Source organism: Caretta caretta, chromosome 3, assembly GCF_965140235.1.
Source record: "Caretta caretta isolate rCarCar2 chromosome 3, rCarCar1.hap1, whole genome shotgun sequence".
In the NCBI taxonomy this organism is placed as follows: Eukaryota; Metazoa; Chordata; order Testudines; family Cheloniidae; genus Caretta; species Caretta caretta.
The window spans coordinates 14088246-14095645 of record NC_134208.1 but is presented as its reverse complement, the minus strand read 5'-3'; positions in this window follow the sequence as shown (position 1 = coordinate 14095645).

Genomic DNA, 7400 nt, shown 5'->3' with positions numbered 1-7400 from the left:
GCAGACGAGAAAGAGGTGCTCTGTGGGATAGCTGCCCAGAGTGCACTGCTCCGAATGCCGCTGCAAGCATTGCAAGTGTGAACACGCTATTGTGCAGGCAGCCGACAGTGTGAACGCGCAACAGCGGTTTCCCTTCAGCGCTCGCTGAGGCACTGTAACTGATGGTGCTGTAACTCTGCCAGTGTAGACGGGCCCTAAGAGCAGGAACCCCACTGACTTCCAAAGGATGAATGAGGTTTGCAGGATATGGGATTAAGATGGGAGTAAAGAAAGGAGTTTCCTTATTCTAAATCTTGATGCAGTATAGAAATGTACACAACCCTGTGCCCAACATCTTAGACAAGGCCCTGCCCCAAGGAATCTCATTATACTGTTAAGTACAACTTGTAGTGGAAACAGAAACAGTTAAAAAAAGAGAGCATGAGGGTGTGAGTAAGCAATCAGGCACTGAATGAAAGGTAAATGGGTTTCAAGGAAGTCAAAGCAGGCAGGCAGACACCACCCACTGATTTCAGAGGAACAGCCGTGTTAGTCTGTATTCGCAAAAAGAAAAGGAGTACTTGTGGCACCTTAGAGACTAACCAATTTATTTGAGCATGAGCTTTCGTGAGCTACAGCTCACTTCATCAGATGTTTACCGTGGAAACTGCAGCAGACTTTATATACACACAGAGAATATGAAACAATACCTCCTCCCACCCCACTGTCCTGCTGGTAATAGCTTATCTAAAATGATCAACAGGTGGGCCATTTCCAGCACAAATCCAGGTTTTCTCACCCTCCACCCCCCCACACAAATTCACTCTCCTGCTGGTGCTAGCCCATCCAAAGTGACAACTCTTTACATAATCAAGTCGGGCTATTTCCTGCATAGATCAAGGTTTTCTCACATCCCCCCCACCCCCATACACACACAAACTCACTCTCCTGCTGGTAATAGCTCATCTAAACTGACCACTCTCCAAGTTTAAATCCAAGTTAAACCAGAACATCTGGGGGGGGGGGTAGGAAAAAACCAGAGGAAACAGGCTACCTTGCATAATGACTTAGCCACTCCCAGTCTCTATTTAAGCCTAAATTAATAGTATCCAATTTGCAAATGAATTCCAATTCAGCAGTTTCTCGCTGGAGTCTGGATTTGAAGTTTTTTTGTTTTAAGATAGCGACCTTCATGTCTGTGATTGCGTGACCAGAGAGATTGAAGTGTTCTCCGACTGGTTTATGAATGTTATAATTCTTGACATCTGATTTGTGTCCATTTATTCTTTTACGTAGAGACTGTCCAGTTTGACCAATGTACATGGCAGAGGGGCATTGCTGGCACATGATGGCATATATCACATTGGTGGATGTGCAGGTGAACGAGCCTCTGATAGTGTGGCTGATGTTATTAGGCCCTGTGATGGTGTCCCCTGAATAGATATGTGGGCACAATTGGCAACGGGCTTTGTTGCAAGGAAAAGTTCCTGGGTTAGTGGTTCTGTTGTGTGGTATGTGGTTGTTGGTGAGTATTTGCTTCAGGTTGCGGGGCTGTCTGTAGGCAAGGACTGGCCTGTCTCCCAAGACTTGTGAGAGTGTTGGGTCATCCTTTAGGATAGGTTGTAGATCCTTAATAATGCGTTGGAGGGGTTTTAGTTGGGGGCTGAAGGTGACCGCTAGTGGCGTTCTGTTATTTTCTTTGTTAGGCCTGTCCTGTAGTAGGTAACTTCTGGGAACTCTTCTGGCTCTATCAATCTGTCTCTTTACTTCTGCAGGTGGGTATTGTAGTTGTAAGAAAGCTTGACAGAGATCTTGTAGGTGTTTGTCTCTGTCTGAGGGGTTGGAGCAAATGCGGTTGTATCGCAGAGCTTGGCTGTAGACGATGGATCGTGTGGTGTGGTCAGGGTGAAATCTGGAGGCATGCAGGTAGGAATAGCGGTCAGTAGGTTTCCGGGATAGGGTGGTGTTTATGTGGCCATTGTTTATTAGCACTGTAGTGTCCAGGAAGTGGATCTCTTGTGTGGACTGGACCAGGCTGAGGTTGGTGGTGGGATGGAAATTGTTGAAATCATGGTGGAATTCCTCAAGGGCTTCTTTTCCATGGGTCCAGATGATGAAGATGTCATCAATATAGCGCAAGTAGAGTAAGGGCTTTAGGGGACGAGAGCTGAGGAAGCGTTGTTCTAAATCAGCCATAAAAATGTTGGCATACTGTGGGGCCATGCGGGTACCCATAGCAGTGCCGCTGATCTGAAGGTATACATTGTCCCCAAATGTGAAATAGTTATGGGTAAGGACAAAGTCACAAAGTTCAGCCACCAGGTTAGCCGTGACATTATCGGGGATAGTGTTCTTGACGGCTTGTAGTCCATCTTTGTGTGGAATGTTGGTGTAGAGGGCTTCTACATCCATAGTAGCCAGGATGGTGTTATCAGGAAGATCACCGATGGATTGAAGTTTCCTCAGGAAGTCAGTGGTGTCTCGAAGGTAGCTGGGAGTGCTGGTAGCGTAGGGCCTGAGGAGGGAGTCTACATAGCCAGACAATCCTGCTGTCAGGGTGCCAATGCCTGAGATGATGGGGCGCCCAGGATTTCCAGGTTTATGGATCTTGGGTAGTAGATAGAATATCCCAGGTCGGGGTTCCAGGGGTGTGTCTGTGCGGATTTGATCTTGTGCTTTTTCAGGAAGTTTCTTGAGCAAATGCTGTAGTTGCTTTTGGTAACTCTCAGTGGGATCATAGGGTAATGGCTTGTAGAAACTTGTGTTGGAGAGCTGCCGAGCAGCCTCTTGTTCATATTCCGACCTATTCATGATGACAACATCACCTCCTTTGTCAGCCTTTTTGATTATGATGTCAGAGTTGTTTCTGAGGCTGTGGATGGCATTGCGTTCCGCATGGCTGAGGTTATGGGGCAAGTGATGCTGCTTTTCCACAATTTCAGCCCGTGCACGTCGGCGGAAGCACTCTATGTAGAAGTCCAGTCTGCTGTTTCGACCTTCAGGAGGAGTCCATCTGAATCCCTCTTTCTGTAGTGTTGGCAGGGAGACCTCTGTGGATTAGTATGTTGTTCAGAGGTATTTTGGAAATATTCCTTGAGACGGAGACGTCGAAAATAGGATTCTAGGTCACCACAGAACTGTATCATGTTCGTGGGGGTGGAGGGGCAGAAGGAGAGGCCCCGAGATAGAACAGCTGCTTCTGCTGGGCTGAGAGTATAGTTGGATAGGTTAACAATATTGGTAGGTGGGGTGAGGGAACCATTGCTGTGGCCCCTTGTAGCATGTAGTAGTTTAGAAAGTTTAGTGTCTTTTTTCTTTTGTAGAGAAGCAAAGTGTGCGTTGTAAAACATGATACAGTTCTGTGGTGACCTAGAATCCTATTTTCGATGTCTCCGTCTCAAGGAATATTTCCAAAATACCTCTGAACAACATACTAATCCACAGAGGTCTCCCTGCCAACACTACAGAAAGAGGGATTCTAGATGGACTCCTCCTGAAGGTCGAAACAGCAGACTGGACTTCTACATAGAGTGCTTCCGCCGACGTGCACGGGCTGAAATTGTGGAAAAGCAGCATCACTTGCCCCATAACCTCAGCCATGCGGAACGCAATGCCATCCACAGCCTCAGAAACAACTCTGACATCATAATCAAAAAGGCTGACAAAGGAGGTGATGTTGTCATCATGAATAGGTCGGAATATGAACAAGAGGCTGCTCGGCAGCTCTCCAACACAAGTTTCTACAAGCCATTACCCTATGATCCCACTGAGAGTTACCAAAAGCAACTACAGCATTTGCTCAAGAAACTTCCTGAAAAAGCACAAGATCAAATCCGCACAGACACACCCCTGGAACCCCGACCTGGGATATTCTATCTACTACCCAAGATCCATAAACCTGGAAATCCTGGGCGCCCCATCATCTCAGGCATTGGCACCCTGACAGCAGGATTGTCTGGCTATGTAGACTCCCTCCTCAGGCCCTACGCTACCAGCACTCCCAGCTACCTTCGAGACACCACTGACTTCCTGAGGAAACTTCAATCCATCGGTGATCTTCCTGATAACACCATCCTGGCTACTATGGATGTAGAAGCCCTCTACACCAACATTCCACACAAAGATGGACTACAAGCCGTCAAGAACACTATCCCCGATAATGTCACGGCTAACCTGGTGGCTGAACTTTGTGACTTTGTCCTTACCCATAACTATTTCACATTTGGGGACAATGTATACCTTCAGATCAGCGGCACTGCTATGGGTACCCGCATGGCCCCACAGTATGCCAACATTTTTATGGCTGATTTAGAACAACGCTTCCTCAGCTCTCGTCCCCTAAAGCCCTTACTCTACTTGCGCTATATTGATGACATCTTCATCATCTGGACCCATGGAAAAGAAGCCCTTGAGGAATTCCACCATGATTTCAACAATTTCCATCCCACCACCAACCTCAGCCTGGTCCAGTCCACACAAGAGATCCACTTCCTGGACACTACAGTGCTAATAAACAATGGCCACATAAACACCACCCTATCCCGGAAACCTACTGACCGCTATTCCTACCTGCATGCCTCCAGATTTCACCCTGACCACACCACACGATCCATCGTCTACAGCCAAGCTCTGCGATACAACCGCATTTGCTCCAACCCCTCAGACAGAGACAAACACCTACAAGATCTCTGTCAAGCTTTCTTACAACTACAATACCCACCTGCAGAAGTAAAGAGACAGATTGATAGAGCCAGAAGAGTTCCCAGAAGTTACCTACTACAGGACAGGCCTAACAAAGAAAATAACAGAACGCCACTAGCGGTCACCTTCAGCCCCCAACTAAAACCCCTCCAACGCATTATTAAGGATCTACAACCTATCCTAAAGGATGACCCAACACTCTCACAAGTCTTGGGAGACAGGCCAGTCCTTGCCTACAGACAGCCCCGCAACCTGAAGCAAATACTCACCAACAACCACATACCACACAACAGAACCACTAACCCAGGAACTTTTCCTTGCAACAAAGCCCGTTGCCAATTGTGCCCACATATCTATTCAGGGGACACCATCACAGGGCCTAATAACATCAGCCACACTATCAGAGGCTCGTTCACCTGCACATCCACCAATGTGATATATGCCATCATGTGCCAGCAATGCCCCTCTGCCATGTACATTGGTCAAACTGGACAGTCTCTACGTAAAAGAATAAATGGACACAAATCAGATGTCAAGAATTATAACATTCATAAACCAGTCGGAGAACACTTCAATCTCTCTGGTCACGCAATCACAGACATGAAGGTCGCTATCTTAAAACAAAAAAACTTCAAATCCAGACTCCAGCGAGAAACTGCTGAATTGGAATTCATTTGCAAATTGGATACTATTAATTTAGGCTTAAATAGAGACTGGGAGTGGCTAAGTCATTATGCAAGGTAGCCTGTTTCCTCTTGTTTTTTCCTACCCCCCCCCCAGATGTTCTGGTTTAACTTGGATTTAAACTTGAGAGTGGTCAGTTTAGATGAGCTATTACCAGCAGGAGAGTGAGTTTGTGTGTGTATGGGGGTGGGGGGGATGTGAGAAAACCTTGATCTATGCAGGAAATAGCCCGACTTGATTATGTAAAGAGTTGTCACTTTGGATGGGCTAGCACCAGCAGGAGAGTGAATTTGTGTGAGGGGGTGGAGGGTGAGAAAACCTGGATTTGTGCTGGAAATGGCCCACCTGTTGATCACTTTAGATAAGCTATTACCAGCAGGACAGTGGGGTGGGAGGAGGTATTGTTTCATATTCTCTGTGTGTATATAAAGTCTGCTGCAGTTTCCACGGTAAACATCTGATGAAGTGAGCTGTAGCTCACGAAAGCTCATGCTCAAATAAATTGGTTAGTCTCTAAGGTGCCACAAGTACTCCTTTTCTTTTTACCACCCACTGAGACTCCCATTCCCATTCTTGCTCAGATGGGGAGGGAGGGGGAAGGAGGCACATGGGGGAGCTGATCTCAGTCACACTCATTTATCTCCTATGCACCCGCCTGCCTGACTCTGGGGAGACAGCAGCCCCCCGCCCCCCCTCCGGGACCAAGTGAGTGAAGCTTCTGAGCCAGGGGAACAGGGAGGACAGGACCTTCAGCTGCTGATGGGGGGCACAATTTAAAGGTTCACCCCCCCAACAACTCGAGTGTCATACCCCCCCCCAAGGCAGCCCAGCTCTCCCCCTTGCCCTCAGTTCCCCTATGGGGAAGCAGCTGTTCCTTCCTTCCTCCCCTACCTAACCTCTCCCTGCAGAGCTGAAGCATCAGCCCTTCCTCCCGAGTGCTCCCAGGCTCCCAGCTATTTGGTTCACCTGCTGTTTGTTTACCTCTCCCGTCCTGGTCCCAGGCTGCTTCCAGCAAGCAGGGGAGGGAGCGGGAGAGCTCGGCAGGCAAACCCTAGCAGAAAACTGGAGAGGAGGGGTAACGTGACCCAGTTCATGCCCCCCTGTGGGTCACAGGGAAGGGATGGGATTGGAGCAGGCAGGCTGCAGCAGCGCCCCTGGTTAGCATGATGCTCACTGTGTGGAGCTAAATGTGCACTCCAGTCCTACCAGCAGTGCCAGAGGAATGAGTAAGCCCTTTCCTGGGCAAGTGGGGCTCTTAGTGGGGAAGGGGAAGAGAAGATGACACTAAACTGGGAGAAGAGGTAGATACTCTGGAGGGTAGGGATAGGATACAGAGGGCCCTAGACAAATTAGAGGATTGGGCCAAAAGAAATCTGATGAGGTTCAACAAGGACAAGTCCAGAGTCCTGCACTTAGGACGGAAGAATCCCATGCACCGCTACAGACTAGGGACCGAATGGCTAGGCAGCAGTTCTGCAGAAAAGGACCTAGGGGTTACAGTGGACGAGAAGCTGGATATGAGTCAACGGTGTGCCCTTGTTGCCAAGAAGGCCAATGGCATTTTGGGATGTATATGTAGGGGCATTGCCAGCAGATCGAGGGACGTGATCATTCCCCTCTATTCGACAGTGGTGAGGCCTCATCTGGAGTACTATGTCCAGTTTTGGGCCCCACACTACAAGAAGGATGTGGAAAAATTGGAAAGAGTCCAGCGGAGGGCAACAAAAATGATTAGGGGACTGGAACACATGACTTATGAGGAGAGGCTGAACTGGGATTGTTTAGTCTGCAGAAGAGAAGAATGAGGGGGGATTTGATAGCTGCTTTCAACTACCTGAGAGGTGGTTCCAAAGAGGATGGTTCTAGACTATTCTCAGTGGTAGAAGAGGACAGGACAAGGAGTAATGGTCTCAAGTTGCAGTGGGGGAGGTTTAGGTTGGATATTAGGAAAAACTTTTTCACTAGGAGGGTGGTGAAACACTGGAATGCGTTACCTAGGGAGGTGGTGGAATCTCCTTCCTTAGAAGTTTTTAAGG